This window comes from Aulonocara sp. 'chitande type north' Nkhata Bay, linkage group LG5 (genome assembly GCF_057382095.1).
Source record: "Aulonocara sp. 'chitande type north' Nkhata Bay isolate Kocher_YH1m ecotype deep benthic linkage group LG5, A_spYH_male_GT1.1, whole genome shotgun sequence".
Classification (NCBI taxonomy): Eukaryota; Metazoa; Chordata; class Actinopteri; order Cichliformes; family Cichlidae; genus Aulonocara; species Aulonocara sp. 'chitande type north' Nkhata Bay.
The window spans coordinates 43,790,879-43,816,209 of record NC_141348.1 but is presented as its reverse complement, the minus strand read 5'-3'; the positions used below and the strand labels follow the sequence as shown (position 1 = coordinate 43,816,209).

At 47.4% G+C, this 25,331-nt stretch overlaps 1 protein-coding gene across 1 annotated transcript in view; it reads left to right on the top strand.

The window, feature by feature from the left end:
• Positions 1 to 6,676: 6,676 nt before the first annotated feature.
• Positions 6,677 to 25,331, top strand: part of dag1 (dystroglycan 1) — a 55,676-nt gene continuing 37,021 nt past the window's right edge. The window contains exon 1 of the mRNA XM_086293751.1: positions 6,677 to 7,129. The gene's annotated coding sequence lies outside the window, so the exon portion shown is untranslated. The remainder of the gene's footprint in view (positions 7,130 to 25,331) is intronic.

The window sequence follows — 25,331 nt, the reverse complement described above, 5'->3', positions numbered from 1 at the left end:
TTATGCACAGCTACAAACAAATCTGTAGAGCAGCTTTGCTTGATTCTCAATTCAAAATAATCCTTCTTTGTCTCCCTCTGTGTGAAACTGGCTGTTTTAGCTCCTCCCCCTTCAAGCCAACCTTCTGCTGTTTGGTTGCCCCTCCTAAACAGGAAGCTTGGGCAGCAGGTGGGTTTGGAATTTAAGCTCTTTCTGACATCATCCTGATCCAGGAGTAGAAAGTACCGCCCACATTATTGGAGACAACGTTTAATCTGAACAGCCAGCATTAAGAAGGGAAGTAAAGAAAAGCAGAAGGTTCCTTTTGAAGATAAGGATAATTATTCTATGCAGTATAAATATAATACAATTTACTGCTGTCTCCTCTCATTCTTTATACTTGTGGCAGGTCTCGCTATGATCTTCTTCTTTCTCGGTGCCTCGCGCTCCGGCTCTTATACGCTCTCTGTCTTTGTCAGACTCGATATCCTTTATAGTGCTCTCCCCAGCCCTCCCCGGCTCTCTCGACTCCACTTTGTGCCTCCGCGGTGTTGGTTTACTCCTACTTCTCCTCTCATCCACACTTCTGTCATGTACCATCATGAATATTGAAACACCACCCCCCTCGGTAAAGATGGCCTGTCTCCCGACGTTAGCAGCAATGAATACCTCTTCCAGGGGCGAGTGTTTGCTCTGTGCACTCAGCACGAGCAGGCTGGCGGTCCATTTATTAGGTACAGCCGGAGTTCAGACAGTCAGGAGAATAAGAGCAAACCAGATTCGCACGAGCCAACCGGAGACACAAAGATGATGCAGGAACAAGAGGGAGGGGGTAATAAGGTGAAGGTGAACTTGGTCAAAACGAATGCTTCTGTGTGGACGGGGCTCCTAACCTCCTCTGTGCACAGTCTGTGATGCTAACACAAAGCTAGCAGCAGCATGCTGACCACGGCCGAGCAGCAAAGCCCGAATATTCCTCTAACTTCCTTTAACAGTTGCCCGCCTCTTTCCTTTGCTTTTCTGTCATCTTGCAGATACTCAGCATCACCTCAGCTCCATCTTCCTCAGGACTCCAAAGACAGTGAGATCAGCCTCCCTGGACCTGCTCCTGCAGTCCTCGACCACGTGAAGTCGGCTGGCCTCTGCCTAAAGCTCTCAGTACAGCAATTTTACTCCACGAGCAGTAAAGTTGTGTTTTGCTGAATGAGGAGGCTTTTTATAGCCACTTAAAATTCTTTCACTTTGTGCTTTTACTTTTCGTTGCATCGGTGAGTATTTTACTGACTCATCTGCCCCCACGTGACTCCTGAAGTCCTACGGAGACCTTCAAGTGACACAGAAACTTCTGCTTCTGACGATGAATTGGTCAATTGTTCAATTTCGCCTCTCTTGTTTGCGGCATTTAACAATACATTTCCAGTTATCTGACGGAGCCTGAGAGGCACGGAACAATTTTTTGTCTCTGCACAATTGGGACAATGTCTGCTGTCAGTTATAATAACGCTCTCAAAGATGGCCTAGTTCTCGGACAAAATACCAACAATTTTCCAGATTCGTTTCATCCCTCGGCCCCCTCACTCATAACTGCCTCCGCTGGTTCTGGCAGCTCCACTTCAGTGGACGCTTTCATGTCCGGAGATGTCCCGAGCACCGTCGAAGCTAAGTACACACCGTACTCAACTTTTCTTTCACCTCCAGACTTTCGTATGTGATCGCTGAGTCATCACAGGGCAGACAGTGTGAGTTTCAGCCTTGCACTCCTACTCGCCGATCTGAGAAAACGTAACTCCCAATTAAACACGAATGAAATGAAGCGCGTTTAATGAGCAGATTGAAGTTTCACATCTCACTCACTCTGAAATGAAACATGCATTACTTAAAAGTGACACCTACGCTCATCTCGTACTGCGGATTTAATGACAGAACAAAGCCGTATTAAATGAAAGCAATTTTCTAAAGGACAGACAGCCACTTAACACCGACACAAAGATAACATCTGTGCAGGTGCAGAAGACCAGCACAACAACAGACTCTTGCGCTCAGATCAGTACACCACAGTACGCCATCAAAGAGCTTTCTTTTTAAACACTGCAGAGAGAAAACTTTCCCTCAACTTTACAGGAGAAAACACATTTGCGTTCCAGACTGATGTGAATGTGGAATTTCCTTCAAGAGATGGAGAACTGGTGCAGTGCCATCGAGATCAAATCAAGAATTAGCCATTGATTTGATCTCGATGTCAGCGCAGTCGGTTCGTTCTTCCATCCATTTCTGTTTTTCCAGGTCCGAGTCACAGACATAGGAGTCACTTCTACAGGTCTGTGGTGTTGAAGAGAGACAGGACGTATGTATCTACCATCATTTCTGTCTACGAGCTGTGGGAGCTGACAGAAAGATTGAGACTGAGGACCAAAGTGGCACAAATGAGCCGTTTCCACACCAAACACTCGCTGGAGGGTTTTTGGAAAATCACCGTCTGTTTGGTTCAGAGTCTCAGACCAGTCGATCACCTGCTCTGTTCTGTTTTGCATCACATGGACTTTGTACATGCGAGCTGACAGGTTAAAGTCTGACTTTATGGCCTCAGATGTAATGCTTCATGCGTAACGTGTAGAAAGGTTTGGGGCTGCAGTGCATGCAGGACTCTGGCTGCCATCGCCTTCCTCACAGACTCCGTATCCAGAAGCTGCAGATGTTTAAATGACGACCGTCCTCTCTACCGCTGATGCATCAACCGCTGATGCGTCAGTAATTTTATGACTTGATTACGAAGACTCCTGACACGTCTGAATCTGAATCAGAATCAGATAAGGAGAAAATGGAGAGCTGGATAAACGAATATTCTCAGAATGACACAAACTACTCCTCAGTTCTTATGTGTTAACGTCTTAGTTTCCATGAAACGAGTAGTAAACTGGCCAAGCTGAAGCTGCTGTGAGCCTCGGCCTACTCCCGCCGCTCGGCGCCTCGTGTGATGTATGAAACGCCGTTTGTGCCGTCAGAACAATGCGAGACATCGAGAGTGCTCTGAAGTGCTCTTGAGATAAAGGCACAGTATACACGCAGTCCATTTATCACCACCCTGCTTCACGCTCACATCATTACGTACCCTATGCTCCCTGAGCAGCGCTGTGTTCGCTTCTCTCCTCATCGCTGGCTCAGATTTTGGAGAGTGACCTTCCAATCAGAGCTCTGCTTCGTTAACGGCACCTTTAGCGGGATAGCACTCAACGCCATGCGACAAACAATGGGTTAAAGACGTTAAGGCGTTAGCATTTACACGTCTCCAAGCAAAAGTCTGTTTTTTAAGCCTCGGTCCCATCGTGCGAGGTTACAGTTCAGACCCTCTCCTAGAAACACGAGGCTTTTACTACGGATAAAAAATGATTTTATGATCTCATAAAACACTTAGCTGAGCTTTTATATCCAATCAGCCTCATTTCACGCAGTGCTGAAATGCAGGCACACGCATAAAACCTCTGCAGGTGCCTTCACTCTGTCCATACAGCCAACACAAGCAATGCAGGCATGGAGACAAAGCCTCCGGCCCCACGCAGACGCAGTTTAAAGGGTTTTTTTTTGAAAAGCAGCTCAGCTTCCTCTCTGAAAACATCTGCACAGATAATATTTATGCTGCAGAGAAGCTCTGAAATCACAGGGCTGCTTTATTCTCATTTCTTCGCCCCGACCGACCAGCAGAGCCTGGATCTGCTGCATGTTGCTTCCTGTTAAAAGAGAGTTCTTCCTCCTCACTCTCACCAGGTTCTTCTTATACACAAATCTCTCGTTAAGTTCTAATATATCGACTCTGTCTCTGGTTCAAACATTGGATGAGCTTCTTTGACTGTTCAGCCATCATTCTCAGCCTCTGCATCTTTTTGTCAGCTCTGCTCATGTGCAGCAAATTGTTGAGTTAAAGTCTCAGGGTGCAGCCCAGGAGCTCCCAGTGTGCCCATCGCTTCAGTAAAGAGTCTCTCTCAGGCTGACTGAGATTGTCTCTGCCCTTCAGAGACCCTCAACATGAACTTTTACTGGGAACAGTTGACTCCTCATCCTCCAGCTTCCCTCTGCTAATGTGCTTCAGTTGTTTTCAATAAACTGCATGCTCAAAAAGATGTTTTGTGTCACTCCCATTTCTTCTTGTTGCATGTTGAAGCTCTACTCGGAACCTTGTTAAGATCCAACCATGCAAAATATGATTTTTTTTAGTTGCCATTTTTCAAGTGGTCTTAAACTTTGGATCTTTTCTATTAGCCTGGCCATAGCTCTGCAGCTAGCCACCAGCTACCTCATCACTTTACGTCAGCTGAGGTCAGGGTTCTCCCACCTGCTCTTCAGTTTTCTGTCTTTGTTTACGCCCAAAGTGTTGGCGGAGTGTGTGATTTATTTCTGATCAGATCATTTTCCTGGAGTGGGACTTGGAGCGTTTTTAGCTCTCTTTGGTGCCTCAGAGTTTGACTTATTTGGGAAATGGAGACGAGAAATGGTTAACAAACATCAGACAGGTGGGTATTGTCTGGATCTGTCATACAATAGAAAAATAAAAGAAGCTGAATTCAAAATATGAGAGGATTTGGTCAAAGTTAAATGTCAGATATTATCTTGTTCATTATGAGCTGTTAAGACTTAACTGCGTGCACAGATATCGACAAGCCCTGCACGATGATTATTCACATCCTGGATCAATGTCATAAGCGTCTCAGCTCACCGGAGGAGGCGTTGAGTCAACAAATTGATTATTTGCTCATGATTAGAGGGTGAACGCTTCACAGATAAAGACAGAGAACAGTGTGGAAGCTCACCTGAGGCTGCGCTGCAACAGGAGGGAGCCAGCCAGAGATCGAGCAGGACTCTCAGTTAGTTTAAAACTGTCACTCATCAATCAGCACGTTTCAAAGTTTAAATCCAGTGCTGTAAATAAAACTACAGTTTATCATACATGTATTTATTTCCAGCTGCAACATTGAAATGATGAACAGCTTAATGAATTCATGAATAATTATAAGGCAACAATATGCACATGATTCTAAATAATATATACTTTTACTTTAGGCGCTTTTAGTATATTTTGATGCAAACAGCATCTCCACATCATTTACATTTAACTTCATATATGCAAGTGTGTGTAGTTTACTTGCTAATATTGACTTATGGCCTTTTCATCCACATCACGGAGGATATTTTTACATACATGTTTTAATAATTTGTTCTTGGTTTTTCTGAGTAAGGATCGTTTCTGCAACACCAACAGAAAGCCCTTCATGTTCTTTATGTAACATCGTAATCGTTTCAGTTATTGTCATGTTGGGATTGTGGTGGACGTGTGGCGTCGCTCTTACAGACCAACACGACTGAGACTCCCGCAGAGACTCCAGCGTTCATGTCGAAGAAAAACGAGATCTCTCAACGCAAAACAACAAGAAGGGAGGCCCACAACACGCCTGTGTGTGGGAACTGATGCATAACGGTGCGTTTCAATAATTATGAGATAGGCCATCAAAAGGGCGACAGTTTGAAGGATGACTGAAAGAAAGAAGAGTGCGTGGAAGAACAGTGATGATTGTAGGCAGAAAGTGAGAAGTAGGAAAGGTGAAGATGCATTTTTTAATATTAGCCTCTGACAAACAACCTCTGTGTGATAATAATTAAAATGAATGAACTAATGAAAACTAATGTAAAATCAGCAAAATCTGCTCCGGAGACCAGCTGGAGCGAAACTGGACTGCAGTGATGAATCTGAACAAACCAAACCTCAGCGTCTGATTCGCTCCTGCTCAGATTTCAGATACTGTTTATATGTTTGCTGATGACACACAGGTGTACTTATCAGTGCCTAAATCCGCTGCAACAAAAGACTGAAGTCCACCTGAAAACCAGAATCTCCAAATCAGGACCGAAATCCTGGAATAGTTGCGCGTCTGAGTTTCGTTTAGACGGAGGAAAACTCGCTCACGTGTTGGCGTTCAGCAGGTTCAACCACAGCAACGCGCACATTCACAAAGCTGTGTCGCCTTGCTGTGTTTCAAAGGACAGACTTGAAAATCCTTTCACTGGTTTAAAAAGCACGAGCAGACCAAGTTACGTTTCAGATGCGCTCGCACATTTCCGCAGGCTCAGTTTGCGCTCCCACGCTGAGAACCAGAATCAGCTTGTAGATCTTTGCGGTGTGAAACGAACTTCCTGAACACCTCACATCAGACTGTGGCTTTATTTGTTGTACATTTCTATTTTTTCTTGTTCTGTCCTATATTTGATATGTTTCCACGTTTTTAACTTTTGGATGTTTGAATTAAGTTCACTAGAATTTGGAGTCGCAGATCTTAATCTTATTTGGATGTTGTACTTCATCCTTTGACTGATTTGTAATTTTACTGATTAATAACTGTTTGAAAAATGAAATGCAAACAAACTTTTATATTTTGTATTTTATTTTGAAATCCAGTTCCTATCTGGTGTATTTGTCTGGTAGATTTGTGTTACACACACATTTGGCTTGAAAACTAAAGAACTAATTATAAAACACAGAATAATAATAATAAGTGCTGCCCCCGCGCGCAGGCCACTGGTGGAGAGGTGGCGGCGCTGAGGGGAGGGTGGGGGCAGCTTGGAGGGTGGAGTAATTCAGAGAATGCGAGACACTGCCCTCCCTCCCTCTCTCTTCACTCCTCCTCCTCCGGGTGGAAATTCATCCTTCAGGCTGGGTAGCGGACATTTGTGAAGAGGACGTCGGGAGTGCGGGACGCGGAGACTCGGAGACCCGCGGTGGCAGCAGAAGTTCTACCGCCGGGTTTGGTGTTCTGCGGCTTCTGAGCTCCGCGCACAGCGGCGTGATTTCCGTCTTGTGCTTTTCCGGTGGCTCTCAGCTCTTCTCGGTTCCTCGGATTTTTCCAGCTGCCGTGCCTCCCTCAGCTCCGGCGGTGTTCCACTCGGAGCTTTACGGACATCCGCCTCTGCTTCGTGTGCAACTTTGGAGATCTGACATCGACACACGGCCCGGTTCGTCCGCTGCACTCCGGAGTGAACAGGAAGGAGGTAACCGGAGCTCCCCGTCGCCTCCTCCGCCACCAGCTCCGGTGTGACCGCGGCGGCAGCAGCGGAGAGGGAAGCGGGATTAATGTCGGGAGGACCCGGACCCACAGCAGCGCTCACGGTCAGTGTGTTCTCGGCTCTGTGCGTCACCGCGCGGCGGCTCGGCTTCCCGCCGGTGCTTCCGGTGTGTTTAAGTGTGAATATCGGTGCGTTCGGAGCGCGTCGGCTCCAGCACGCCCCGGAGCCCTGCTTGTCCTCCGTGTCCGCGGCTCGGGCTTCAGAACCGAACAGGTGCTTTTTAATTCGGGGGTTGGGGGGGTGCCTCTTTCTAAAACGCCTCTCGGTCACAGTCGGGCTTATTTTAGGCGTCATGTGTGGAACTCTGCCCCTGACGCGGACACAGCGCGGCAGTCAGGGGCAGCGTTCCTCGGACACTCGGACGGAGGCTGAGCGGCTCGCTGACCCGCCGGCTCCCCTGCACCCTTCCCGGGCTCTCTCTCTCTCTGCTGGGCTGGAAGTTGGCCGAAGTGCACCAGGCGCGTGAAAACGTGCCGGGCGGCGTGGACGCAAACCTCCACCTCATCAGCAGCTCCTCGGGACTGCGGGGTGAGCAGCGGGGGGAGAGGTGAGGAAGGTGCGCACCGCAGGGTGTTTTCGCCCGACTCTTCTTCATTCCTCTCACGTCCTCTTCGCCATGGAGACGTTTGACAGTCTGCCGCGGCGCGGGGACGTCTCCTCTGACCGGGGGACGGCGGGGGGAGGGGGAGTGAGGGGGGCTCACACACTGCTCCGGTTCAGTGATGGTGTTGCTGGACTCATCAATCAGTCTGTTAATATTCACGTCGTTATGAAATAATCCTGATTTCGGTCATTTTTAAAGCAGAAATGTCCTCCTGAAAACTGAATATTTTCGCTTTATATCTAAAAAGTGGCGCTTCCATGACGTCATTTTCTCACCGGTGAACGGTCTTCTGGTCCAAGCTGATCGGTAGCTGCAGTTTTCGTGAATTGCGTGAGGCGTGCAGAGGTTTTAACCACGGGACGTGATTGGCTGCTTCACGCCAGCGGAGCAGGAACGCGTCCGCTGCTGCTGGACCCCGAGCGGCGCGGGCTCTGCACTCGGTGCACAGCGGGTTTATTTCAGACACTCTGCTGATCCAGGCTGACCTCAGCTCTGATCTGCTCCAGTTATCTGTTAAACTTCTTCACTCTCAGCTTGCTTTCTTCATGGTTTTTTTTTTGGTCCAGAGTAATGTGGTCCCTCTGCTTCACGGGCCCTACATAAATTAAGGGGCTGTGCTGTTCAGTAATGGGTAATTTGGAGGGTTTTGAGCGGTCCCGTGGGTGCTATTACTCTCTGTCTGAAGCGGGAGCAGGCCTGGAGGTCCACCTGTGTTCCTATTACCACCAATGGAAGTAGATCAATACCTCCTCAGTACATCACCATGGATTCTGTTCTCTTCTATTCTGTCGAGGCTTCAGTGACGCAAATCAGCCAGAGCTGCAGCTGAGCACACTGTGTGTGTGTGTGTGTGTGTGTGTGTGTGTGTGTGTGTGTGTCATGTTGATGGGGCTGGTGTGTTTTGTACACATGCCGACTTTAATCCTTCACACTGAGAACAATGTTTGTTTCCGTCTGAGAGCCGGAGCTGATCAGCGTCATGGTGGCGATGAGTGTGTGTGTTTCTACACCAGACTGTTAATTTGTTCACTGTGTGTGTGTGTGCTGACTCTGACGTCCAGCTGTGAAAGTGTGTATGTGCCCATCGTTTGCTGCTTTCCTTCCACGTGAGGCCGTTTTGTGGACACTGTGGATGAAAGTCGTTTTATTAGGCAATGATCAGATAAATTTTTCAGAAGTCAATGTACAAAAATGAGGCATGCACTGATAGGTCGCCGTGCTAGTAAACAAAATGCATTTCCTGATGTGAGTGGGTGATGGGTTCTGCGGTGGGCCTGACTGTGGATGACGGCAGACTTTCAGCCTGTAAACGTGTCTGTTAGACGCTGACCGAGCTCACAGTCACATTTTTAAATGTCTTGTTTTGTTTAGCAGTTTAACACCTGCTCACGATCGTATTGGACAAAGAAAAGTCAGAATATTGAACGTTTCCTCTGTGAAAAGGCTTCAGTTGGATTTCTGTAGCACTGCAACACTACAGCGAGAGGGTTGTGCTGTGGGTCATGACTTCATCAGTTTAATACTTGATTTGTTTCCTCTTTCAAACATGAAGATGAAGTAGTGTGTAGAAACGTGGACATATCTGTGAAGATAGTTGCAGAAGCTGGCCGTGGTTCTCCACCTTCGAAGGGTGGAGTTCCTGTGTTTCTGGCCTGAGAACGCCTCCGTGTCTCCCCAGGAGAGCTGAGGGAGGGCGGGGTGTCTCTGATGCCCGTGAAACCCCGATGCAGTTTTTGTGGGAGTAACGTAGTTGCTTTGGTCCTGGGCTCTGGTTGTTTGGGATTTGCACCCCAGACTGTTTCTCCTGGCTCCAAGGAGCTCCACAGGCGTGTTTATCTGCATGAAGCTTATGTCAGCAGTTTTCCTTTGGGTGTGTGTGGCTGCCTGCCCGTGTTGCTCATGTAGGAGGGCAGTTGCTGGGGTTGGGTTATCAGTGATTCTGCTGCTGTCGGGTTTGGTTTAACTTCAAAAGAGGTCGTAGATGCTGGTTTCTTTCTTTTTTTCTCCATTTTTGCCAGTGACCTGCTGCTTGTTAGGTCCAGATGTGGACCTGTGGTGCTGAGTTGTTTCAAACGCAGTCAGATGTGAACATGTGAAAAAAAGGCAAACGTGTTCACCCAACTGTCCCCGAGCGAGAAAAGCTCTAAAAACCAGATCAGTGCAGCCGGCAGCTGCAGTAAATAACCTGGTCTCCTCTTCTGATGAGACGCCACGCGCACTCTGAGCCGTCATCGGTTTGTCGGAGAGCTGCAGCGGCACGGCGAGGTGAGAAACGTTTTGACGTCTCTGTCTGCGTCGGGGGAAAGATGCCTTTTCCTGCTCTCCGGCTGCTCCTCATCACATTTTCTCTGCTTGTCCTGTAGTAGGCGTCTCTGCGCTGACCTGTAAGGGCGAGCGTTTGCTCTCGCCTCTGAAATGCCCCCCAGCCTTTGTTAGAGACGCTCTTCGGGCTTGAATGACCTCTCGGAGCTGCTCGTTGCAATGATGAGCCTAATAGATGTGGTGCAGGCTTCGTGTTTGGCCTGCTGTGTGCTGGCCCACTGAAACAAAGCCTGCTGGCCCGTCTTTGAGGTTTGGAAAGGAAACCCTGGAATTCCACTTTGGGTTTTGGGCTCTACCCCCCCTTACATGCTTACATAAGCAGTAATGTGCTGAGTAACTTCAGACCAAGGGGCAACCTCTGGAGCAGAGAAATGAAGGCAGTGTGCAAACTAATGTTCTCCTGCAGCGAGCCAGTCTCTGTGGACTCCCGTGTTAAAACGTCCGACTTTACAGGGGGAATAAACATGTTTACAGCCTGCTTCAGCCTCTCTGGATAGCTTCTCCTTCATAACAGCTCTGAGTGGGGCCATCTCTTATTTTTATTTATAAGTCGTCCACTGCAGGAGCTCCTGACTGCTTTACGACCCCCTCCTGCGTCGCAGCTGCCCGGCATGGCGGTGCACGGGGCGTTTATGCAAAGATAAACCTTGCAGGCTCATTTTTTTGTCTTTGTTTCTGTAAATCTGACAGCAGCAATGGTTCAGCCAAACAGTCAGTCACACTCCCCTTCCTCCTCTTCCCGCCTCTCTCGCAGCATTTCTTCTGTCTGAGCGAGTCCCCATCTCTGAAATCAATATCATCCAAAATAGGATCGAGTTCTCGTGTTATGAAAAGCCTTGTGCATTTACAGGATGATGAGTCTAATCTTTGGCTCCCTGCTTTTCAAACTTTTGGGTTACGAGAAGGAAAGGGAAGATTGGGTTATTTTTTTCTATTTTTGAAGCTTTGGGTTGAAGGTAAAGAAAACGTGCTGTGGAATAAGCCCGCTTTATCACGCCGGGAGATGAGCTTGAGATCCTTTAGGCGCTTTCCCTCCTCTCCTCCTGAGCTCTCGTGGGCTAAAATAGGGGGATGAGGCATCCCGAGTGTTACTGTGCCCACAGCTGACTACCCTTCTGTCGCTGTGAGTCATGCTCTCGCCACGACTCGAACACCACTTGTCGATGCGCATTTGTCAGAACTCGAAAATAAAATGGTCATGAGATGTTTAAAGAGCCTCGCGGGCTTTAGGAGGCGTGGGACGGCGAGGGCTATTCTTAGCCTGAGATAACAACGGGGCTTTGGTTGGCGAGCAGATTGAGGGGTGCGAAGCGGGCGAGTGCTGCCGAAGCTGGTTTCAGACACCGGCCTGCAACCCAACAGGCCTGCTGCTTTGTCTCTAGCTGCTTCCTTTATCATTAACAGTCGCAGCTTTCATCCGGCGTAAGCGCTTCATCGGGCTTACAGCGTTCAATGCAGATCCCGTCAGTCTGTCAGGGCTCACGGGGAGTTTCCTCCGTCTTCAGCTGCTGTTCTTCCCACGGACGGAAGATCATTGTGGTTAATTTCAGTCGCAGAGTGAGAAATCGGTGCTGTGTCAGTGACTGTAAAAGTTTACAGCCATTAGAGTTGACTTAACACTTTTGGATATTTCCGAACGCTCGCTTGGAGTCACACCACACCACCAGAACACCCCAATCAACACCTGTCAGCTTTAAATAATCAGCACTGGAGTTGCTGGAGTTCAGAGGCTGGAAGTCATTTCAGGCCCAGCGCATTTTATTTCCTGCTTGCAGGATTAATTGATCCTGATGCCACTAATATCATCAGAGAGGAGCTGCAGTGGGGCGATGGTGGCAGGAGAACTCGTTTGTCCTTCCACGGCGAGCTCATCTGTGCGGATGCTCGCTGACTAATGTCACACATGCTTGAAGTGAGGGCCGTGTTGACCCGGCAACAGGAAGAATCCTCCACCGTCCTAAATAAGGAGGACGCCCCCCTCAGGGGGAGGAGCTGCCCAAAGCTTGTGCTCATAGATCAGCGTAGGACTGCCTTCGCACTCTGCTCTCGCTTCGCCATGGCGCATTGCTACAGCAGAGATGCTGTAGATGCTTAAAGTCCTTCACTTGGGGCGGCCACTCCTCCTCCCACGCTACAACCACCACCTCGGCTTTGGAGGTGTTACCTCACATCGTAGTCAGGTCACACTTGGCTGGAAACCATACGGGTGAATTTTAAGTTCGATTACAGCGGAAATTCACAGTGACGATCTTGTTTCTGTTACTGTAGTCGCTTCACTTAAGCCCTGCATCCCCCTCCACGATCCTGCCACAGCTCACATTCATTTCCTGCTTTTCTTATTTGCTTTTGGTCGATTTGCAGTTTAAGTTCAAAGACATTTACAGAAAACAGCTGAGATCTAAATGCAGAGCAAAGCGTGGAATCGATGAGCCTTATCTTTCAGACCTTTACTTGTAAATGAGTGGCAGCGGCGCCGTCCACAGGTGAGTAAAATGTCCCCTGAAGCCTGTTTGTCACGTGCACGTGCGGCTCTGCGGATGCACGGTGGCAGCTTCTTGCAAATCTGACATCGGCTGCTGCAGAGGGAGACGGAAAGCAGAGCCGGTCATAATGAGCGATGCTCGGCGCGGCGCTCGGGCCTGTAGTTGCTGATATGGATCCATTTTAGAGCTCAGCAGGGGGCGGACGTCGATCTTGTAGTGCCGCCTCGGCGCTCGTACCTGTGGAGCGCTGCTGTGGCTCATATTTGTTTGGATCAGTTGCCGACGTGCCTCATGAACATCAGAGGTCAGAATCAGCTCCTTGTTACTTCCTTCTGTTTGCCCGGTTGCCGTGGCAGCAGCAGATATTCCAGTCCCCCCCCCCCCTCCTCCCTGTGTGTGCTCACATGTCACACTTCTGATTTGGGAGGAGAGAAAACAGGGTGGCAGTTCAGTAATTAGTTCTGGAGCATTAACTGCTTATCAGTGGGCGCTTTTATTAGCCCCCCTGTTTTGGCTGGTTAGCCTTCTGGACATGGAGCCAAATGGCGCTCCAAGTTGTCCGGTCAACCATGGAGGAATTCCTCCGCCGTGCCAGAACCCTCGGTGCCGGGAGAGGACCTAATTGTGATTCGAAATCGGTGTCGACACAGCGGCCACACGCTGCTGCGTGATTTTCACCGCCGAGATGGAGTCTGATTAACTGAAATGCTTCCAGCAGCGAGCAGATAGAGCGATAGGACCGGAGCCTGGGTGGTGCCGTTTGATTTGCTGGGCCAAGCATTTTGTAACCATCAGGTCGACCCGTCTGGGGTTGGGGCTGCTTTTTGTTTCACAGAGCAGAAGATGTTAGATGTGAAATAAAGTCTGAAACACGATAGATTTGCTGTTTTTCTGGGTCCAAACTGATGAAAAGTCTTAAAGGCTGGGAGGATAATCGTACACAAGCCCTCGGTGGCTTGGATGTCAACAGGAAACACCAACTTAAATACCGGACAGTTTCACAGCGTGTTCATGTTGAGCAGATTTTAAATCCATAAAGAAAGAAGAGTGTGGGAGATGCGGACCTTTAGCCCACACAGGCCGAAGGTTAATGCTTCAATATTAACTGGACAGATGCTCATGGACTCAGAATTCATATGATATTGAATATTTGTGGGTCATCTCCTGTTTTCCCTCAGTGGTGACCCATCTGGAGTGTCCAATCCTTTCATAGGATGGATGGAATAATTTTATTTCCAACACAAGTGAAAAAACCCGAGAAAAGAAAAACTTAAAAACATCGAGTTTTCATGAAATACACAATGTTTAGCAGAAGTTTACACTTTTTCTGTTCCCACCCCCTTATTTTATATTCCAGTATTTACACATCAATATTCAGAATATGACATTATACAGTCCACACATGTTTACTATATACAGGCTACACTCATATATGCTACACTCATAAACTCAGCACCCTGTGGTTAACACCCACTATGTGTAATGTTTGAGATGTAATCTGTGAAAGTCTCCTACTGTCGGGATTACAGTTCGGCTCGTCCAAACAGAAGCTTCCAGACGTTAAACCAGCACCAACCTGCGCTGCAGGTGTTCGGTCTGGTTTTAGCCTCATGCTAAATCGCCACGTGTTCAGAAACTAGAAGACCAGAAACGCTTTCATGGGAAACGTGAGAAGTTTAGCGTAGTTTGTGGTCTGTGTCCACTCGCCCTGATCGCAGGGGATCAGTTTAAGCTTCTCATTCAGGCTGGAAAACATCAGTGAAAACAGGGGATTGTAACCCAACCCAGTCATGGGCGGGACGCCACCTGGTGGATGTTTCCCCAGCACCGCTGTCCAACGATGAAAGTTCAGTTTAATAAAACCTGATTGTAAAAGCGTTTCTTCGTTTCGGCTCCTTCTTCTCTGCCGGTGATCTTCAGATTTTCTGTTTCTTGGAGCGGCATCGGTCAGGTTTCCATTCTCAGGCTGCTGTTTCATGACGTGCAGTAGATCTTAGTGAGGTGCTGGAAACAGGCTCGCATGTGTGGACATGTTGCTTCAGGAATTCAGCTTCAGCCATGGAGAACAGACACAAATGTTTGCATGAACTCAGTTTTACTTTGTTGACGATGTCTGTGATAGCAACGCGCTGAAATAAAAAAAGATAAGCGCTTGTTTGCTTATCTCGTGTGTGGTGTTAAAAAAGAGACTGTTATCAGGCATGTGCTGCTGCTGCTGCTTTGGAGACGATTTGCATGCTTTATTATTAAAAATTAATGAGTGTGGTGCAAGTGTGAAAGAGGAACCAAAGAAATGACACATGAAGAGGAAAAGCAGCATTTTTCACATTTGTCTCCGGCGGTGGAAACACATTTCCTCTGATGGATTTATGCTTCTTCTGCTGCTCATTTTTTTTCTGCTGCACTCCCTCTCAGAGCATTTTTTTTTTGTATTAATATGAAAGCTGCACAAAATTAATATTTTGGACACAAAAGGAGATGGCCTGCTTTTATCAGCAGAGAGGGGAAACAAACGTCCAGTCATTGGACGGTCGCACAATTTCTCTTTTTCTTTGGGGGGGGGTTGATTTTAAAAACAACGTCACAGCGTCACGCCGAGCTCTGACTGTGACGTGTTGCTCTACACCGATCAGGGATTCATTGATCAAACAACCAGGAGAGTCATCCATAATGGAAACGATCATTGGCTCCATCCCCGAATAAAGATTTAGAAATGAGCTCCACCTCTGCGAGTTACAGCAGTAAGATGCTGATTACACACTGATGCATGATTAATGATGAGCTAATGACACAACGCGACTCTCAGCGCGACTATTTTCCTTCATTGAGGTCGCTGACTTCAATTAAATTTGTCTGATTACACCTCAAATTTTGGCTTTAGTTTAAAAGGTGTGTGTGTGTGTGTGTGTGTGTGTGTGTGTGTGTGTGTGTGTGTGTGTGTGTGTGTGTGTTGTTGACTCAGGCAGACAGCTCGGCCCTTCCACCTGGCCCGGAGCTTTTAAAGCATCAGCGACAGACAAATACAGCCGGCCGAGGAAATGAGACGTGAGAGAAGCTGACATGTTAAATCTAACAGTCAAACACCACCCGGCCAGCTTCACACCTGCCCCTCTGTGTGTGTGTGTGTGTGTGTGTGTGTTGTGCAGTTGGTTTCTGAGTAGGTGACTTTACTGGCGTGAATTCAAATGTGTACACACTTGCATACATGCATGCACACACACAGGAGTAAAGACTCCAGACTGCAGAGATGCATTCTTGCAGGAGGAGAAGAAAGACGCAGCGTTTAAACGTCCGTTTGCGTGTTCGGCGATCAGTTCTTCAGTTCCAGTGACGTTTGGATGAACGTGTCAGTTAATTGGCTACAAACTCTCAGCAGAGAAAACTGAAAAAACATTTTTTCGCTGTTCATGAGATCTGTTGCTGGTTGTGTTCTTAATAATCACTTCAGCATTATTGCTATTAGTGCGTTAGTGCTGCAGTTGATGGTTATTATGCTTAAGACTCAATTATTTCTCTCAGATAATCAGATTAAGCTCCCGGAGCCTGAGATCCTGATGATGGCTTCTTCTCTCTGATCAACAATCACAGCAAAGTCAGATTTATTCTTGGCAACAATACCGGAGTTAAAAACACTCAGAGAGAACAAAAGCTCTCACAGCTCGGCTGCGCAAACAACAGCAGTGCAGGCTGCAGTCATTAGTGCGCATTAAACATCTTTAATATTCACAAATGAGGCTGATGTGAGGAAACCTGATGGCAGTTACCAGCATCAGCCACCAGCTTTTCTACTGATGGGTATCAAACACTGAGAAAAGATTATAACTAAAAGATAGGACGGTAAACTCACGCGGGCTGACTGCTCAGCCCGTCACAGGCATGATGGGTAATTCCTACTGTTTCCACAGATTGTATTAAACATCTGGACTGTGGTGTCAGTCTGCACCCCAACAGGTGTGTCCACGCTGCTGTCGGCTCTCTGCGCCCCTAAAAGCTTTAAAATATGCATCTGAACAATGAGAGGTACACGACGGTGCCACAGCCGGCCTGATGTTAAAGTGTCATTTCTCTTAGCTGGTACAAGAACTGGTCAGCTGTGACGAGCTGTGGGTGGACACCAAAAGCAGAAGGTCGAAGTTAGAAGCATGAGCTTCCTCTGCAGGACGTCTGGGCTCGGCCTCTGAGGTGAGGAGGCTCCTCCTCCACATCAAACAGATCCAGCTGTGGTGGGTCAGCAGGACCTCCCAGGTGGGTCGTTTCGGGGATGTCTGACTGGGACCCTGAGGGCAGACTCAGGACCTGTGGATGGATTAACCAGGAAGGCGAACCCTCATCGCTCTTTAAGAATAGAAATGTTGCACATCGGCGTCCATCGCAGTTCCACCGTCACATGTGCGTGACACGGCGGCAGCCTGTGATGAATGACCAGGTGTTGGTCTGAAACCAGTGAATCAATGGCTTCAAAGTTTATCAGTAATATTTTTTGGCTAAATTGTCTTAACTTTATCAGGTTCGTCGATTTCTTTACAATCTGCTTTTGCGCGTCTCCGTCAGTGAACGCCGCCACCGCTGCAATAAAGCCTGATATTTCCTGGATAATCCACTTGTGTGATAAACATAAATTTGGCGACGACTGCAGAGACATTGAGTTTCAGATACATCCAGAAGCTTCCAGCTCTCTGTTAAAGGAGCTCGCATTTCTGCAGCAGGAAGTAAACATGAAATGTGTCACGGCGGATGAATGCTCATCTCCGAGCCTATTTGCAGATTTGTGTAACGGATCAGGATGTCATGACTCACCCATTCATCCAGTTATTCGCCCTCCTTTTCATCCACCCACCCTCCCATCTATCCACACACTCATCCACCCATCAAGCCGTTTATTCTCTCCACCCATTCATCCGTCAATCTGTCTTTTATGACAGGCAGTCATTCAGGGGACGAGCGCTGCCGTCTGCCAGCTCGCTCTGATGATTCACGTCCTGGAGACGCCACGGTGGCGGTGCATGCGCTCGGCGTGTTTGTTGGCGGGCGGCGGGGATGGAGGAGGAATTTGGGAATGACAGTGGATGTAGTAATGGGATGAGCTGATTTATTAGGACTGCAGAAAGGCACGGCAGAGGGTGAGACAGGGAGAGAAATGGGGTTAATAGAAAGCCGTGGCGTGAGAGCGGCAGAGAAAATGAGCACAGAGGTGGAGGATGGGTGGAGGTGGTGACAGCAGGAGGATGGGTGAGTCGAGGAAAATTACACGAGGGAGCAGATTATTGCCTTTGAGCATCCTTCCAGCGCTGCGGACCTCAGGAGGACGGTATTGTTGACGTCGCTGCCGCTTCAGAGCGTTGCACTCTGATTGGCCGATAGCCTTCAAGGGCAAACAGACTGCAGGTGGAGCTCACACCCAAACTCCCCGCTGTTCGCGATGTGGCGGCGGAGTCTTATCGACGCCACAAAATCTCGCCGCCTGCCGACTTTCAGAGAAAGTTTAAAGCAGTTTATCAGATCTAAGAATCATCTGAAGACTTTTATTGGAGGCTGAAACCTTTGCTGGAGTTCAAACTCAAATACCCTAACCCCTAGCACAAAGGTGAGCTTCAGGACGATGATCTCTGCTGACGACAGGAAATGAGGGCGGTCCAGCTGCTTGTAGATGGTTATGGTCTCTCTTTGTCTGTAAGGTTGGGTTTATGAAACCTGTTCTCCATCATGTGATGTGATTTTGGTGTTAAATGGTGCCTTTACTGTCAATCTGCATCTTCTCAACTTGTTTTTAATTGCCTGGAGTCACGACCTTTGTTCAGGATGAGATGTTTCTCGTCGTCCTTTTGGTTTCCTCCAGTTCAGAGAATCGGAGACTGAGCCAGTCGTATTTGGGAAGGAGTGTCCCACTCTAGGTGATAACATGTGTAGCCCTTTAAGTATGTGAAGTTATCGTGGCACTTATTAATCATTCAGAGTCTAAATACTCTGTTTGCTCAGAACACAGATGTCTCGACATTTATTGGTCCATTGTTTATGCTTTACTGCTCACGTTAACGATGTCGTATATAAAAGGATTGCTCTGAATTTTAAGAGTTATCTGTACTTATGAATTCAAATTTCACCTGTTTCCTTCTACACACCTACAAGAAGAAAGTTGACTGAAAGAGGTGGAGCTAAAACGCCTGCACTGACACTCAGTATAAACCAAAGAAGGATTATTTTGAATGGTGACTCAAGCAAAGCTGCTCTAGGAGAGTCCAAGAATAAAAACGCGAAGCAGGAAATGAGCAGAACCGGTCCCATCCGGCTTCTGACACGTTTCTGCGTCAGGTTCAGACTCAATGTTTTTGTATCCTGGCGTCACCAGTGGTGGATACTCACAACCCAAAACAGTCCCTCTCATACCATCCCAGGAATATTATCCTGGGATGGTATTCCTATACTGAGGTAAACGACAGCTGTTGCTGGGGGGATGGAGCCGGTAACGATAAAACTGGTGAGGAGAAACATGAGTGTGAGAGTCTGTTTAGACCTCAGGATAACGGTGATATTTAGCGTCACGTAAAGCAGCGAGTGTTGTACATCCAACAATCGGCTGTCTGTGTGGAGGGATTGCCGGCAGCAGACGTACTGCTGCATGCAGAGATAGCTGCTCGCTCCTGCCCTAATGACTCCCCCTCTCTCTCTCTGCCGGCTGAAGTGGGTCTCTTGAAGTGCAGTCCTGTACATCCCGATAGCACAGAGCAAACAATGGATGTATTGGCCGTGCTAGTGAGGGTGTTAGCATCTCAGAATAACAACGAGTCGAGAGAGGACGCTCCGGTTGAATTACTGCACTTCAGAGAAAATCCTCGCCGTCTCTTCCTGCTCTATGAACAAACACGGCGCAGCCGAGCAGCCCGTCTTTGTCTTTACCTTTAAATTAAAGAGGGCAAAACAGATGCTGATTAGTTTTCTTTCCACTTGGTAAAATTAGATCTGCTCCAAGTGCCAGAACTTTATTCATGCATACATATCTGCTAAGTATGGCAAGCAAAAAGCAGGGGTTCATACAAACAAGCAGAACGTTTGAAAGTCTGTGTGGTTTCTTTGAGGGGGGGTTGCATGCTTCACTGTGCAGCCGTGAGGGGTGTGGAGCTCATCCTGAATGTTCAAACAGAATTCATATCATTCCAGCCGAGCTGTGCTGATTACAGGCCCGGCTCTGCAGAGGCTCAACACCTGGTTTGAGGTGAACTTAAATAGGAGCTCTGCCGTAAATCCACCTGATGTCTCAGGACTTAAACGCAGAGCAGATGACGGCAGAGCGCCTTCAAGTTTACTTTTTCCTGAGATCTTAAAGCACTTTGAAGGTTCCAGAAATGTCTCAGGTGATTGCTGGTGTGTTTTTTGGAGGTTTTACTGTTATTTTTGTGCCTTCGCTGGTAATCATATATATTTAGCCATTATCTAAATGTTCATTTTCTGGATTTTGCATAAAACAAAGTCAAATGGTTGGCGTAAAATCCTCGAGACGTGCCTTGTGTGTGCAGAGGACTTAAAGAAAGCCGAGCTGCAAAGACTCCATATCTCAGATCCTCCAAACTGTCACACTATAAGTAACTGAACCCAAATTACACTCCAATAACTTTGCAGACGGCACAAATTGCCGACTTTGAATGAAGCCAGCGTGAACGTCGTTGTTTTATGAAGCACTCTGCAGTTTTATGACTTGTTGTCTTCAAGCTGCAGGCAGCCGTCACCTACAGTTAAGAAACTCTTTGTGAAATTAGGTTTTTCCTTTTATTAAAAAGAGACGCATACAGCTCAGTTGGATTGGACTTAAAAAGGCTTCATTTTGTTGCTCACGTGGCAATCTGCAAACACAAACACCTGTAGTAAATACACGAGGGGAGGGGGGGATCAAACAAAATGAAGGCACAGATTTCAAACCCACCGACCGCACATTTTAAAATTACTCATTTCCACCTCCATGTTTTCTTCTTGGACTCTTCTAGAGCAACTTTGCATGATTCATAGTTCAACATAATCCTTCTTTATCCCGTCCTGGTCATTCAGCCAATCAGTTCATCCTCTGTCTGACCTTGTAAACATGCAAATATCCATCCTTGATGACATCATGCAGAGCCAATCGTAGAAAAAAAACTGCTAATCTGTCTGAAGGTGACGTGATTATTAGAAACTCTGGCTGTGTTTGAGCAGCAGGTATTTGACACGACCTCGTGTGTCTGAAATGTGAGAGTAGACCTCTGCATTTAGTCTGCCAGCAAACATGCCGAGCATCATTCACATCCTGAATTCTGCTCTGTAAAAACAAACTTTCTCTTATCATTCAAAGCTTAAAAAGAAAGAGCACCGCCCAAAAAATTAAGTCAAATGACTGCAAATTGCAGCTGGCTCCAGCTCGTATGTCTTTGAACTGAGGAAGTCATCGTTCGAGAGCCCAGCTGCTCGGCCGTCGCCGCCATGTTTGAGCTTGAACTCGAGCAAAGGTTCCAACCTGCGGTAAAGAATAGGTGAGCTTGAGCTCGGGGTCTTTAAATGGGAAATAAGAGATTCTTCCTGATTCGAAAGACAGACGAGGATTCATAGTGTTAGTCGAACCTTTGGTCTCAAAGTCTGTCCTCGTGCACCTGGAGCATTTAAAGTCCTGTTGTGCCTCTGCAATGGGCGTGTGATCCTTCAACTCGGTCATTACTTTTGGGCAGAAATGACAGATCTGGTGAGTCGGGCGGCCGGTGAGCTACAATTGTTTTAATGTGGCCAAAAAAACTAACGACATGGATTGTGGCACACATCTCGGTTCAGTCATTTCCTGCTGTTCTCCCTCAAGAAGCTCAGGACGTCACAGTAGATTAACCCAGTGTGTGACGGGAAACTTGCCCGGTAATGAATGTGAAAGCACTGATGTTGATAGACCTGCTCCCACGTTCTTCCTTTGGTACGCAGGAGATGCAGTGATTTAATTTCAAGACTCTGCGGCTCTTTGGAGTTTCTTGTTTTGACTCTTTCTTCGTGTTATTGTTACTGTTATTCCATCTTCTCCACGTCAGTCGGTCAGGCCTTCAGCTGCTGCCATTACAAACTCTGCCTTCTCCTTTTTTCTGCGGAGCATCTAAATCTCCTGATGTTCAGGCTCGAGCCTTCAACCTTTCAGTCAGTGCCAGGCGCTGCCTTCTCCGCGTCCTTCCCTTTAGTGTTATCAGTTTCTCCTGTTTGTGGGCACTTATTACTTTTTCTTTTTTTGATAACACAAGTGCAACGTCACCTTCACAGAACCTTCTGCGGCACAGTGCTCTTAAATCAAAGCACGCCGAAAGTCTGCAGAGAAGATCACATTTTAATTGACTGATTAGCATCAAAGAGGCTTTTTTTCCACTTCACACAGAAGCTGCACAAAGGCCGAAGTTGTTGATGTGATCCAAAGATCAAAGTAGAGACAGGAGAGCAGAATAACCAAATTACCAACCTTGAATTGTCTCTTTTTAGTTTTTACCTGCACGTCCGAGTTTTGAGTCTTGAGCCTTTGTGTTGCAAGTCTCTGACCGTCTTTCTTTTCGGGCGTTTTCAGAGATGAGCTGTGCTCTCACACCTCCTCTAACCTGTTAGCGGCGTGCAGTCACGGCTGTATCAGCGCCGATGGCGTGTTCTCGTCGGTAAAAAATAAGCCACGCTGTCGGCGACTCCGTGTTCTCTCACATGTTTTCATTTGCAACAGTTTAGAGGGATTTCAGGTTTGATTCCTCGTGACATTTACCTAAGTCCGTCTGCGGCGGAGCGTCCGTAACATCCGCCACTGAGAGGAAAAACAAAAATGGAGTGATAAATATCAGCTGGCCGTCTCGCTCCATTGGGCTGAGATACATTTAGTAGACGGGGGGCATCTTTAACCTGGCAAAAAAATAAAAATCCACACCGTGGTGCCTTTAAAACCCTGCCAGCCAGTTGGAGGTCACATTGCTCGGGCTGTAAGGCTATCAGCCGTGGCCCGCTATTATCATAGAGATAAAGAATGGGGCCTCGAAGCCGAGACGTCTGCAGTGACCGTGGAGGGAGCGAGGGGAAGGGAGGTAGACGAAGATACGGTCTGGCTGCAGTGAATTATGTCCTTTGGGAAAAAAAAAAAAATTACCGGCTGGCAGAAATGTGAGTTAGCGGGCGAGCGAGCGGCGCTCTGGCCGTATCGCTGAGAGTACAACGAGCTGCACTCGCGAGTGACTCAGTAACACGCTGGCAGGCTGGTGGAGTGAGTTACTGCTTCCAGCAGATTGAACAAATTAATAAATGTTATTGATCACCGACCTGCTGCCTTTGATTGACAGAAAAGTCGATTGATTTCTTGTTGTTTTTGGACTGAAACATTAAAACCACCTCCTTCATGTTGTCTAGAAACCGAACGAGCTCCAACCCGCTGGGCCGCAGAGGCAGGAGGGTTGGGTGGTTGGACAAATGTGCTTGCTATCTTTGTTTCCCAATAAATATTGTGAATAAGTGGATGAACTCCAGCTCCACCATCTTAGACTGCTGCTGGGAGCGCTGGTGACTTCTCCTAGCAGAAACAAGTCTCCACCTGTTAGAGGCTCTGGTTCGATTTGGCAGAACCGGGACTAATGTTGTCCACTGCAGTCCAAGACGGTGGAGCTGGAGTTTGTCCTGCAGTTGGACTTGAAACAGCTGAATGGCACTGAGGAGAGCACCGAACGGTGACCTGAACATAGGGAAGCATGATGGGAAGGATTGGTGCTAGCTGGCTTGCAGCTTTAAAAATAAGAAAAAGAGGATTTTACATTCAAGTCAAATCAAATAGTTCTTGTAATAATTTTAGCTCTTCATTCCCACGAGCTTTGGTGGAGGCTCTGTTGGGTAAGCCATCTGCATGTTGGCTCTTCTCCATCACTCTGATCATTAACAGCTTATCTTTTGTTTGCACATCAAGGGGCCTACAGGTGGACGGTGACACAGGTGGTCTGCTAGCTTCGCCTGAACTGGACCTCTGGTCTGTGTTTGTGCTGTTGGAGCATTTTTGATGACATCATCTGACCAATAATATGGCTGCTGTGAGATCACTGTACTAACAGGATCTGAGCTCCAGTTTTGGTGAATAAAATTCATATTTTTGGATGTTACTGAGCAGGTATCTGTAACATGGTCCTGGTATTTATGTGTATCCCACAAAGGTACTGCAATGCAACAAGAGAACCGATGCTTTGTCCTTCACCTGTCAGTGGCTGTTGGCAAAGAACTCTGTCCAAGTGACCTTAACTCTGGCGTCAACTGTGTCTGCAAACAGGAGCTGCTAGCAGAAACTGTTATTGTTGCCAATTTAACATAATGTAACCACGCACAGACAAAGAAAAGGGGAGGAGTTAAGCTGCAGAAACATCATTCTGCCTCTGTGCATGCCCTAAGGCATTATGGGAAGTGCAGAAGAGTAATAATAGGCGTGTCAAAGATCTGTTGATATAAAGCGACACGCTCTGCTCGCTGGTCAAACGCAGATGTTTTCCCTGCGTTTGCAGGTCTGTGTGGTAATAAAAGCAGATTTTTAAATTGTCTCTCGGTGCAAAAACGTGCAGCTCGTTCTGTAAGTAACAATGCACGGCACGCTTGGCTAATAATACTTGTGTAAATAAAGAGAGAGGAGGGGAACAGCCCGGGGGTTTACATGAGTGTGTATGCAGCAGGCTAGCTGTCTGCGCTGCTGCCTGTGTATTTATAACTCGGCAGTGGAAGCCAGATAGGACAGGCACGGAGATGAGAATTGATGACCTGCATCAGCTGGGGATGGGAGGAGATTCCTATCACTGCAAACTCATCGCACACTGATGCAGGTAACCACACAAACATGCTGTGTGAGCGGAAACCGACGGCGTACACACAGGAAACGCGATGGCTGCTGCAGTAAGAAGGTCACTGCGGTGTGTGTGGAAACGAGAGCTGTATCGTCAGACGTGTACCTGCTCACAGCTGACCCAGATTAGGCCCGTTTTATGTTTGTGGAGGAGGAAGGAGACGTGTTTGCAGTGCGGAGCTAAATGGAGCCTGTCAGAGGCGTGAAGCACCCGAGGGCTCGTCAGTTTGGGAGTCCACCGTGTACCTGACCCGTTTTAACTAACCCAGAAAGAAAGTAGAGCCTCGTACATCAAAGTATGTTTACAGGTAAATATGTTAATACCTCCTTTAGCTGGTCACCAGGTTTGACTAGCTGACAGCCACTGAACTTTCAAAATAAGAGCAAGAAGATCTTATTAATAATATTAATAATGATCACAAATTAATTTCTTTGACTTTCTCAAAGTAAACTTCAGTGCAATCACACGTTTTTTAATCATTTTGTTTGTTGCCTCGTTTCTCTGCAGATCCTGACCCTCAGCCGGAGGTTTCTTCCTGTTAAAAGGGAGTTTTTCCTTCCCACTGTCACCAAAGTGCTTGCTCATAGGGGGTCATATGATGGGTTTTTCTCTGTATGTATTATCGTAGGGTCTACCTTACAATATAAAGTGGTGGTGTTGTGATTTGAATTGAAAATAGATGTTAGATGACGTCAGCTGTTTAACGTCTGATCCGTAGAAACCAAAGAAAACGAGGTTGTTGTTGCTGACCTGCAGAGCTGTCGTCCCTCTGCAGTAAAAGCCTCGCCTCCGGGAGGCGTAGTGCGTCCAGTGAGTGCTTTTGTTTAGTCTGCGTGCAGAAGGAAAGTTTGTTTGTTATTACTTTAATGGTGCAATCTGTATGATTCCTCTGAAAAAGAGATCGTTTGGCAAATTAGAGCAAATTAAGACCTGCTGGGTCGTGTGCTGTTTGCCTCTGTTTTCTTGTAGAAGAGCAGCCTGAGACGTTTACAGTCAGCCCTGGAT